The 11,943-nt window shown below is 39.4% G+C and overlaps 1 long non-coding RNA gene across 1 annotated transcript in view; it reads left to right on the forward strand.

Moving 5' to 3' along the window:
* Window positions 1-11,251, forward strand: part of LOC147674132 (uncharacterized) — a 159,299-nt gene extending 148,048 nt beyond the window's left edge. Inside the window, exon 3 of the long non-coding RNA XR_015302553.1 lies at window positions 11,206-11,251. This is a non-coding gene — a long non-coding RNA (uncharacterized LOC147674132). The remainder of the gene's footprint in view (window positions 1-11,205) is intronic.
* The last annotated feature ends 692 nt before the right edge of the window (window positions 11,252-11,943 follow it).

Here is an 11,943-nt window from a genome sequence, read left to right on the forward strand (position 1 = left end):
GCATGACACCTAGCTTGCTGGGTGTGTGACGGTTTTAGTTCCAACTAGATGAGTCCCCCTCTTACTAGCACACATTCCTCTGTTCCATCACTCTTCCCGGGGAACTTTGTACCCTCTTGTGCTACCTTTTCTGTTTTTATCATGTGCTTGCTTGCAGATGACATTTACCTCTTTCTGTTACGAAGTGTGAAGTTTTAGACTTTATTGTGTTTCATTATGGTTACTCCACTCCATAAGAATATGGAAGCTTACAGTGAAGGCTGCATGTTTCGATTGTTTTATTTATAGGGGCAGATTCTCTATATGGAGATCGAGATTATGCATTTCTCGCAATACTTGTTTTGTCTCATTTTAATTCAGTAAACATGCAATAACATCTGCATCAGATACTATAAAAACCCAGGTATCTGACCATGGCAGAGAGGGGCTTTACATAAGAACTATTAAGCCAGCGGTCATGCCGGGTTGCAGGGACAACCAGCCTCAGTCTAGGGATGATCTGGGAGCGTTGCAGAGAGATGACCTTCAGCCAGGTACTTCTTATCATTCCAGGGCAAGCGTTGTGAAAGAGAGAAGCTAAGCAGACACTTTTTTTGCGAGAGAAGGCATACTATGCTAACTATCTTAAATTGAAATGACAATTTGAGATATTTTGCTTCGATACTGGTACTGGTTTGAACTGTATAGGTCCAACTGTGCCGCTTTTGGTATGAAGATTGGCACTGGTTCTAAAAGAATGCTCCCTGACACTGAAACATGTGACTGGGATAAGCCTGGTTGTCAGATGACTACCTCCTGAAGACATCGTAACAGTCAAACGGGGTAAAACATCGACGAACCCTCCCTCTGGGTTGTTGCATGTAATTGAACTTCAAGGGATTCCACACTGACGTATGCAAACCTGGTTATGATTTTTTTCAATCTGTGTATACAACCATTGAGAATTGTACCGTCTTTTATCTATCTTCTGTGTAAATATAATCACCATTGGAGCACTGCGTCTCCTGCACTGTGATCCCTACTGCGATCCCATATTTTGTTGATTGTTACACTTGATTTGAGTCAAAAGATTACAAGATGTAAACTATATCAGTCCTGTGTTTTGTCTTACTTGTAACCAATTATGGTCAGATGAATATGTTTGAGCAACTCTGGGTTCTTTTTAAGACACATAAGAAGGTACCACTTTTGAATGAATCCCAAGGGACAGTTGTTGCATTGATACCTACCTACTCTGGCCTACGTGGGCAGGTAGCATTGTCCTTGTTATTTAAACATATGCTCTAGTTGCGGGCACAGTATACCTCCAGCATACATCCTTTCTGAAATATATTCTCTTTAAGAAATACACACACAGGCTATTCTCTGTTTACCATCATATAACAATGATTTGCGGTATGCTTGCACTGCTAGATTTTGACACAGCAAATGAATGTCAACCACAAAAATCGCAATACTTTTGCCTGTATATCTTTTTTTTTAAGTGGATGGATATAGAGAGACTTTTATTTCAATACCCAGAAAAAGAAAAAATATTAAACAGAACATTTGTACATTGATAATAAGTCCAAGAAGATCGATCTGCCGGTAATTTGTTGTTTAGTTTCTTTCATTTCAGCTTAGTTTTCCTTTTTTTCTTCACAAAGTTCTGATGCAAACTTTGTACTTTCCCCGAGTCTTCTTGTATCTCAGGGCTAATCAATTCGAATGAAGTACAATCCCTCGAAGTGCATTACTTTCTTTATTTTAATTATCTACTTATGCCTGGTTGGTGGATCTTTAAACCTCCACTTTTTAAACCATTACGTTCCTTGGTGCCAATGACCTGAGGAAAGTTCACGCCCATGAGCGTTGAACATCTTATGCAGAGATTGGTTATTTCAGTTGTAATTTATGTAATTGCTCAGGCGTGTTGTACAGTCTAAATGTAAATTTAAAAAAGTTATTTCATTTGTCACAGCTTAATGCTAAGTGGGAGGAGTTGTATTGTGGCATTTATATCTTGCCATTCTCAGGCCGAAATTTAGGTTTCTGAATTCTCTTCGCACTTGGAGCGGGATTTGTTATGATCAGGATTCTTCCGTTTTCTGTACGTTTTCACAGTTTAATACCTGCCAGTGCGGCATTGAATTATAGCATCAAACAAGGCTGTTTCTTCTTTTTGAAGTTGAAAAATAACTACATATCTTTAGCTTTTTGAAAACCCTACCCCGAAATTCTATTTCATGCCTTTGTTCTAACGCCTAAAAATTAATTACACCATTTCTATCTAGTACGTGATCCACGTTTCATATCCGTATTCCTTTTTTCCAACTTTCATAATGGACACGTAATCACTGATAGTAACTGTGGATTGCCCCACAGGGGAATACAATCTTTTTCTTCATTGTTTTAATCTTCTTTGACCATTGTATATAAATCCTCTACACAATTCTGTTAGTCCTTTGAATTGCGTCATCAACTCAGCAGTTTCATTCCTCCAATATTGGTGTAAACCAAGAGTTTACTAAAGTATGGTATGGTAATTTCTTTTTAGGACACTTGGGGACAACACACATAGTCACCAGCTATTACCATAAACCTTCCATAACAAAAAAACTGAGACCTGTTGGTATTGGCAGTGCTTATTTTCATTCTTGTCATATTGAGTGATTAAAAGTGGGAGCAATGTTCTCTGTTTTTGTACATCGGTATTGTATGTAGTAGTACCATTAATAACTGATCAGGCGATGTTTCTAAATAGCGAGCTCGTTAACTTAACCACAATATGCAATGTTAATGTATTTTATGTAGAGATTTTATGAGACTAAATCTTCTTTATAAATTGAACAATTTCGTATTTTGGAATAAAAATTACATAAATAGTTAACCGTGTAGCCTAAATGAGCCACACTTAATTTACATTTTCCTCCCTCCATATTTCCTGGGAAGTGCAAAATGAAATAACTTAATTTATGATGACTGCGATTAAAAACTCTTAGAAGCACATTATAGAGATGCAGAATTGATTATTGAAAATTAGGTAGTCTCTTGCAGTGAAGAGAAATACTTAAGGCAGAGATCAAATGTACATTTTAGTGAAATTAAATGCTACTCTTTTATCCCATCGAAGACCTGCACGCCAGAGACTGAAGAGACAATGTTGATTATCCGAAGTATCCCTCCAAATCACTATTTAAAATAGCTGTTTGTCTTTGTACATATACAGTAGTTAATAACATTTCACACTCCACAAACTATTTTAAACTTTTTGTTCTTTATTCTCTTACAAGGGCTCTTCTTAATGTGGCATATATCTATATTACACAATAAACATAAAGGTATCCCTCTGCTTGAAGAGACAAACTAATGGAGGGTTGTTGATCCGGGCCTCGCCTATACACCACCTCAATAGGAGGTGGGAAAACTGAAAAAAAATGTTTATAAGTAACCCTCACCCACTATAATAGTGGCATTCTTCATCATCAGGTTCACCCGACCCCTATAAGTCAGGGTGGGCTCAAACGTGTTCTAGGGAGCTCTTTGTATAATATTGTATAGGGGAACGTAACGTGTACATAAAAATTCCTCATCCATTCCCAAGGTATCCCTTTATGCACGGAGTGGAAGGGAAGAATTAAAAATTAACTATGCAAGGGGCATTCATCAGAACAAAATTATGTTTCTGAATGCATAAAATGGGAGAAAATTGAATTGAATAGTTAACTCGATGATTAAGTTAACTGTTTGTTTTCATTTCATTCCATTTCAACGTGTTGAATTACAAGCAGCAGGCCTCTTGCGCCCAGTGTCCAGCAGACATCCCATATTTATAACTGAAAACACTGGCATTGTTTTCAAATGGGAGAAATTTAAAATGGATAAAAACATTTCTATGAAGCACTTAGTCCATGTTTTTCTCCGCTTTCAATTAAGCCAATTACATCTTAATATTTTATGAAGTACATTTCTTCACTTTAAATTCCTCTTATGTAAACAAATGGCTGTATTTTTTTTGTTCTAAATATGGCACCATGTCTACAGGGCATTTACACACAGCAGGCATCTTGCTCCCAGTGGCTGGTGGACACAGTGTAATATTTATAAATAATATAGTCATTTTTTGATATGTGAGAAATTTAAAGGACATAAAAAGTTCCATATTCTGAAATAGTTTTGCAGAACATTTTTCTGTACTTTAAATTTCTCCCATAAAAAATGGCTATATGTTTGTGTTATATATGTAACAATGCCACATATGGCATACGTTATGTCCTTTGCCACAAGTACATATGACAGACTCATTCAACCATACACATATATCCCATTCATACGCACATATGTTTATGCATCCCCAAAGACCACACTGTCACTGACACACATGGCAGCCCTTTCAGAGTGCTCTAAGTCAAAGTATTTTGTTCAAACCATGGTCTTTGTTTCTATAGACTTTCGGCATAATCAATGAAACTGGGCGTGGGGGTGTTGGATAATATTGCGCAAGTGGCTTGGCCTTCAGTAGCTTACAAGGATTTTCACTGATCAGAAGTAGCTCTCACTCCAGAAAAGGTTGGTGACCCCTGTTCTAAAAGATTGTACCCAAAGCACTTCTTTGAACCCCTTTAAATCTTGCACCATGCCTGTTGACCAAGGGGTTGCACAGGGATCCACACTTATCCCTACTATATTTAATGTCTATGTTCCCCTCTTGCACTGGTTTTCAAGGCATGTGGTTTTGAACCTATTTCCTATGCCGATGATAGACAACTGGTCATCTCTTTTGGTCAGGGGTTCTCTGTTTGTATGAGGAAGATAGCTTCTTGTATGTCTAGTAACTGTCTTCATTTGAATGGAGAAAAACAGAGATACTTCTAGTTGACAAAGCTCGGGCCTGTGGAAGCCAGGTTGGTGGCCCTCTGAATTGGGGCCAACGTTGTTCCCAAAGCAAACAGCAAAAAATCCTGGGTGTAAAGTTGGATCCCCCTCTCTCTATGAAAGCGCATGTATCTTCTATTCGGGGAACCTTCTTTGTCAACATGCGATTATTAAAAAAAGTTTTTCCTTGGATCCCTCCAGCTTCCAGAAAAACTCTGGTGCAAGCCTTAAGCACAAGTCATTTGAACTAGGACAGTGCCTTATTGGTGGCTGCAAATGCGACTTTGTTGTCCATACAACAAGTGGTACAGAACACGGCAGCCAAACTGGTTTGCAATCTTCCATCCAGATCCTCTTCTGCTCCAATCTGAACTCCTTGCACTGGTTACCTATCAGCAAAATGCTCATCTTTAAATTATGTTGTCTTGCACATTAAGTCATTAAATGGGAATGCGCCATCTTACCTGTAAAATATTCTCAGACAGCATAAACCAACCAGACAGCTAAGATCTAAAGACAAAGCTTTTTTTCAATTCTGCTAATTCTCTCTGCGGAGACCGTTCTCCTAACTCGCTCCCTTCCACTGGAGTAAACTATCTTTGTATATCTGATTATGCTTGGAATTAGGAAAGTGCAAAACGCTTTTGAGAAAATGGCTATTCTAGTCGATTGGGGTAGCTCCGTTTTTGTTGCTGTCTGTATTTAGCCTAGCGCCGAGAGTCCTACCAGGATGATTGGTTTTGCGCCATATCATATTAAATGCAGCAAACATAACATAACATCATACCACATAATTCAACTACACTGCATGTCACTTCATGGCACACAATACCACTCCACATAATTAGACTCATGACAAACAATCCCACTCCAGATAATTCCATTACACTCAAACTCAATTACTATCCACATAATTCCACTGCACACCATGCCAAATAATTTCATTGCACAGAACGCCTCACAATTCGACAAACAATTCCACTACAACCCACATAATTTTCACACCACATAATTTCAATCCATACAATGATTCCACATCATGCCGCATTGTTCCTCCACTACATGCCACTTCGCACCACACAATGCCACTCTACGTAAATCCATACAACATAATTACACACCACATAAATCCACTCTGCACCATGCTACATAATTACACTTCACATAATTTCACTCCACACCATGCCTCACAATTCCATACCACACAATTCAGCGGCACACAATTTCACACCATGCAACATAATTCAACTCCACATGCCATTCAATTACACATAATTCAACTTATTAGATACCACATAATTACATTCCACATAAATCCATGCCTCATAGCAACACTCCAAATATACACTCTGCACCATGCCACACAATTCCACTTAACAAAATTCCATTCCCCACCACGTAATTCCACACCAAGCCACTTATTTCCATTACACACCACATCATGCCACATGATTTAACACCATGCAACATAATTCCATTCCACCACATGCTACGCTCAATGACACATAATTCCACTCCACATAATTTCACTGCACTCAATACAACATCATTACTATCCAAATAAATCCACTGCAGACCATGCCACATAACTGTACTACACTTAACTCCACTCAATGGCACACAATTCCTCACCACACAGTTCCACAAACATTTCCACTACAACCCACATAATTTCACACCACATAATTGCAGTGCATACAATATAATTCAACATCATGCTACATAATTTAGATCCACACCACACAACGCCACGCCATATAAATCCACACCATGCAGTATAATTACACTTCACATAAATCCACTCCATGCCACATATTTACACTACACATATTTCAACTCCACACCACATACATCCACTCCACTCCATAATACATGGCTAAAAGACAGTTCTATTGACAACGCCCATAGCTCTCGGACTGCCTAGACCTATTGGCTATACCAATACTTGTTTTTGAGGTGTTCTGCATCGGTGGGCATGGTATGGAAAAGATTAAGAAATTGTAGTCAGTTTCCTCAGATGTAGCTTATGAGTGGCTCTGCTCCTTCACTTCCTGGGCGGAATGGAGTCTCTGCACAGCCACATGACGCCTCCTGTCAGCACAGTAACATTGCTGAGAATGTGTGGATATTCGTAAGGTGCTCAATCTCTGGTTAGAGCGAGAATCCCTCAGAAAGTGTCTTTACGAAGATAAGTAACTAGTTGATTTGTCTGAGAGGTATCATCAGCTGTCATCATTTATAAGATTTTACTCAGACCCCCTAAGTGGTTTATATTGACCTGATTCGCTGTTAACCGACTATAATTTTATATGTTTTAGTCACTGACTTTTTGGTCAGATTTAGATTGTAAGCTTCATGTTGACAAGCACGAGTGCCCGGTTAGAAGCCTGTGAGAATGAAGGCATGTGATGAGTAGAAATATGTTGATTTTTGAAGATTGTTTCATTTACTATTATAAGTAGCCGTAAGGAAATCCGAAATTACATACAAAGACTAAAATATTGTCAACTGACCCTATTTTTAATCAGTTACGACCAATATATGTTGACCTTTTGACAGCACTGCAAATGCTGAGCATTCGTGAATAAATTAATAGGATTGTCCTGCATCGTCCTCAAGTACAGTAATGAGCAGAAATCTGAAAACGGGAGACCAAACCAGGTTTCTTGTTGAACCTGCTTTGAAGGAACAGGTGACTCAACATGGAAATATTCACACCTCTTAAGTATCTGCTTTGCAACTTTTCTGTTGTAATATAATACTGTTGTAGTCTTCCTTTACCTGCTGCACTCTCCCTACAGTGGTTCTCTGCCTTGCTTCTCAGTTTTGGATGATGTCATGTAGAATGTTGAGTGGGTTTGTATGTGGTGTGAGTCAGTTGGTCTGGATGGGCTGAGCAGCGAGGAGGCTGCTCCTGGTGGGGCATCTATTGGACTTACCATCTTCCTGTGATTTACTGATGTGATTATCTTTATGAATAAATCTACAATATTATCTACTTTACAACTGGTCTCAAAGGATTATCTTATTTACAATACTGGCGACGAGGTAAAAAAGAACTACGTGTTGATGAAGGATTAACCTACTTTACCCTGGATTACCCTGCAACTAAGGACTTGAGTATTACTGCAACTAAGAACTCTACTTTCAAAGAACAAGATTACATGAAACTGCACTCTGGTAAGCCCCACAAGTGTCCTTTGTCAACTGGACAGCCTGTAGACCAGAGTGTTTGACGTTTGTTTAGCATTTCAGTATTTTTCGAAGAAGAGTCTGCTGCGTACAATTCGCTGAATTTGGAATTTGAACATTTGGTGCTGTTACTGTGGTTATTTGGACATCTACTCCCTAAGGAGAGCAATTTTCAGCGAGTGGAGATCGATGTCTGTGCACCGGTTCTAAACTACTAGAGCAGAGCAATTATCTGCGAGTGAAGATCGATATCTGTGCACCGTTTTGCCTTATAGTAATCAGAGAGAGTGTGCGCAGACACAGTGTCACAAGCAGACTCTGGGTCTCACTTCTGTCAGTTTTGTCTTCCACATGTATTTTTTTTTAAATTTGGCTCTGACATCGGCTCTTTCTTCACGGGCGCTCTTACCTTCATGAGCGCTGCCCTCACGAGATCCATTCTCTTCCGCAGCGCAGCTGGACTCTGGTTTCTTGGCGGGGACGATTAGCTGCATTAGCTCACCGTTGTGGAGTTGACGGTTGAGGTCGATGACGGTTGGCCAGCGGAGCTCCTCACTGTTCCTCTGCTGTTTCCATTTGATGACGTTGCTCGAATTCTCCGGCGTATTGGTGAGGATGACCCTGTGACGTGGGATGTCAGTAAGGTTACCTGCGTCATGTTTAGCGTGTAAACGTCGGCAATTTCCTTTAGAAAATGACGCATAACGACGCTGTGGCGGCCATTTTAGCAGATTGGGAAGGATTTCTTTGTTCTGCTTTGAAACACGACGTTGGAGATTGGCTTTCGATGCATTTCAGGTTATTTGACGTTCCACGCTCATTCTTGATGTCCAGACTCCTCTTCATTCGTTTCCCTCGCATATGGCCAATTGGACTGCTGCATTGGATACACTGGCTTTGGCAGATACTTTCTGGACTTTGGGTGTGAGGTTACATGGACTGGACTTTCGGGTGAGGTATTGCTCATCTCTACATGGATTGGACTTTCGGGTGAGGTATCGCTCATCTCTGCAAGGATTGACTTTCAGGTGAAGTATCGCTCATCTTTCCATGGATTGGACTTTCGGGTGAGGTATCGCTCATCTATTCTAGACTACGGTGACCACATTTATTGTTTTAGTTTGTTGTGTTACTATTTACCTTGTGATTTTTACATCTGGATTTTCACAACATTGTATTGGGGGCATGTTACAGTGGTAGCATTGTTTTAGACTATGAGGGGAGTTAAATTGGAATGGTGTTGTTTTTATGGAAGACGTCGCGAATCTTGCCGTATTTACAACACTCCCTAATAGAGACCGCTAACCGGAGCATGGGACATTATTATTTTTGCTGGTCATTTATAGTGTTTGTCTCGTGTTTTCTGGAGTGGTGGTTGGTAAGTATGTGTGGTGTTTCTTTTGCCTCTGGTGGAGTGTCCCTTATACAGTTTGTTACAAGAGTTTCATGGGTTAAAGATATCCAAATTTTTGTTTGTGTTACGAGAGTATCATGGGTTAAAAGTTATCCCAATTTTTGTGGGTCGTGGGTTTTAAGTATCCCATAATTTGTTTTCCTTGGGTTTGGTTATACCCAAAATATGTTTACCTTGGGTTTTAGATATTCCCATAATATGTTTTCCTTTGGGTGTAGTAATACCCAAAATATGTTGCCTTGGGTTAAGTGTTACTCATGAATGTTTTCCTTGAGTTGAAGAAACTCATCATTTGTTTGCCTTGAGTTAAAGTAACTCATAATATGTTTGCCTTGAGTTGAAGTACTCATAATTTGTTTGTTCTGGATTTAGAGTTTTCATTAGGTACACCGTGTGGTGAGTTGTTTTTGGAAACTGCAGTGTGTAGTTTTAGAACGGATTTTCTTGTCTTGCATTCCTTGTTTTCCTTGATTATTATCAGAGAAAAGGGTGTATTATATGCTTTTGTAGTGCATCCTCTTTTTCTGCCATATGTGTGTTTTACCATCTCTGTGCATTCTTGAGCATTTGTTCGTTATCAAGGGGGAAGGATGTGTGGTATGTTTTATTTCATGCATCTTTCTTTCCTCTTGTTTGTTGCTCCACTTCACTACTTCCTTACATTTGACTGTTATGGTCTTCATAGCAATCGGGGGTGATGTAACTTTTCTTTTTACTATATCCTCTTTTGCTCAAACGTGTGTCTAACAGCTTCACACATTCTATTTGTTTTTCCTATTATAAAGGGGGAGATGTGTTGTAGTCTTCCTTTACCTGCTGCACTCTCCCTACAGTGGTTCTCTGCCTTGCTTCTCAGCTTTGGATGATGTCATGTAGAATGTTGAGTGGGTTTGTATGTGGTGTGAGTCAGTTGGTCTGGATGGGCTGAGCAGCGAGGAGGCTGCTCCTGGTGGGGCATCTATTGGACTTACCATCTTCCTGTGATTTACTGATGTGATTATCTTTATGAATAAATCTACAATATTATCTACTTTACAACTGGTCTCAAAGGATTATCTTATTTACAATAAATACATTAGTTACGTGTGGCATTGTAGTTCAGAGGAAATTGGGCAAGAACTTTTCCCTTTTAGGAAACAGTTTGATGTTTGAACATTTGAACGGAACGAAGTTGATTATGGCCTATTGTATTTTATGTTGATTTCTTTGCAGACCTTTGTTTTTATAGCAGACCTCTGTTTTTAAACGTGTACTATAATGTAAATATCAAATGTTTCATTGGTACATCTAATGATTGCTGATTAGAGCTGTTGTCATATAAATTGCCTGTTACTAACAGTTGGTTGAGTGTGTTTTTGTTTCCCTCTTAAGCAAACGAGCGCCAGCATCTCTAGCCGATACATTTTTATAAATATATTTTTAATATGTAAAGCTATCTTTTAATCACATGTACCCTCATTTGCTGTCAGGGACACCGACTGTCTAAATAATCAATATAAGGGAATTCGAGACCCCCTTTTCTTTCTAGGCGGGCGCCATACAGATGATGATCCACATGGAACTTGGCAATGGGGAAAGGCACAGAACAATTATGACATAAGTTGAACCAACTGGGCAAAGGGAGGGGCTTCACAAGTTAAGACAAACTAGCTCTCCTGTAATATTGAGAGTTTATTAACTTTGTTGTGTTAGGTCATTGATATTATTGTCATTCATTTTAGTGTTGTATTTTGTTTGTTTTCTAGGAACTCATTGACATAAAGGTGCTCCAGTGCAGGAGAATTGTAAATGGCAAGTATTGTTTTCTTCAATTCTGCTAGATATTGTAAGTGGTTCGCCCTGAGTGGAATTAAATACTAAAGCCAGGAACTGTGTGTCTTGATGCTGATTCATTATGATAAATATTACATCAGGGGAAGGGATCAATAACGTTGCTTTATAGCAGGCATGTGTTTTGCTATTTTAAGGCATCATCCTGCCTCCTTCCTTAGTCGGAAGGAGGAATGACTGTGTGCCATGGGCATTTTGCCTTTCTTGTTAAAGAAATTAAATGGGATTGGCACACACCAGGCAGCAATAATTATGGGAGACGCAGCATTGAAAGGGAAGAATCTCCTCTTTCCAACCGTCCTCAAACTTAAAGGGTGACTGCTCGGGGGATCCCTGACCAGATATTTCTCCTGAAGGGACACCAGTGTCCTCCTAAAAGACTTTCTTTCCTACCAGGGTAGGAATCCATTGGGGAAAGGGCATCATTTGAGATGGGGAGCAGATCAGATGTACCCCCTCCATTTGCCTCTTTAGGGGACCTGGGTTGCCCACTGGATACCACGTTTCATTGTTTGAGAAACCAAACATAGGAATTAACAACACTGATGAAAAGGTATATGACGCAGGCTTGTTTGTTTTTGTTTCTTCGGTTTTTGCTAATTTACGCACACATATCGTAGGAAATAATTATGTATGCTCCTGTGGATATCTGA

Source organism: Lissotriton vulgaris, chromosome 12, assembly GCF_964263255.1.
Source record: "Lissotriton vulgaris chromosome 12, aLisVul1.2, whole genome shotgun sequence".
Classification (NCBI taxonomy): Eukaryota; Metazoa; Chordata; class Amphibia; order Caudata; family Salamandridae; genus Lissotriton; species Lissotriton vulgaris.